Source organism: Hipposideros armiger, unplaced genomic scaffold (genome assembly GCF_001890085.2).
Source record: "Hipposideros armiger isolate ML-2016 unplaced genomic scaffold, ASM189008v1 scaffold_879, whole genome shotgun sequence".
Classification (NCBI taxonomy): domain Eukaryota; kingdom Metazoa; phylum Chordata; class Mammalia; order Chiroptera; family Hipposideridae; genus Hipposideros; species Hipposideros armiger.
This window is the reverse complement of record NW_017732229.1, coordinates 383588-384460: the sequence shown is the minus strand read 5'-3', so window position 1 is coordinate 384460 and position 873 is coordinate 383588.

Below are 873 nucleotides of genomic sequence, written 5' to 3'. Positions count from 1 at the left end.
AGAGTACCAGAAAGGCCTCCCCATGGCAGGGAGTGTGCCTGGGGGACAGGGGGAGGGGGGCGGGGTTGGTGCAAGTGGTAGGATCTAGCTACACTGCTCTGCACTGCTCTCTCCAGGAAACCTCCGGAATCCCGAGTGAGGCTCCCAGAGCCGTGGCCAAGAGGACAGGAGGGTCAGGGAAGGAAGAAGGGTTCCCAGATTTGGAGAAACAGACCTAGACGCGGGCTTCTCAGGGTGTCTATAAAAGCCAGGGAGGGGAAAGTGTTCTTTAAAATCAAGGAAGTAAGAAGAATAAGGACTCGAGTTTTAGGAGCCACAGTGACACTCTAGCATCCTTCCAGCTGACAATAAGCCACTCTCCAGACTGGGGCTGGGGCGGGAAGTTTGCAGTTTACACCCCGAGGCCTATCCCCCTTCCCTGTAAGAAATAAAAAGTGGGAAGCTTGGTTTCCAGGGACTGGCCGGCTGGAAGGGTGGCGGGACCCCCCCGCTGCAGGCCAAACTGCAGGTCCTGCCAGAAGAGCTGTCCTCCCCGCTTCCCCTTCATTTCCCTTAACTTACTGACTCCAGATATTTTAAATGGTTTGTTTACGGCGCGGCTGGAAGCGGCACAGTTAACTCTCACGGGCCTGGGGCGGCCCGGAATTTCCCAGCACCGAATCCAGGTCTGCAGCCTCCCCGCCGCCGGAGCGCACGGCTGGGTCAACTGGATCCTTGGCCCGGAAGGAGAGCGTGCCGACCTGGAGGAGCGGGCGGGCCGGGCTGGGCAGCGGGAGGTGCGCGGGGCGGCCCGCTCGGCATCCCCGCTCGGCACCTCCGCCCGGCCCTCCGCCACGCTCGCCGGGCCGCCCCGGGCGCCCCCTGGCTGCCGAG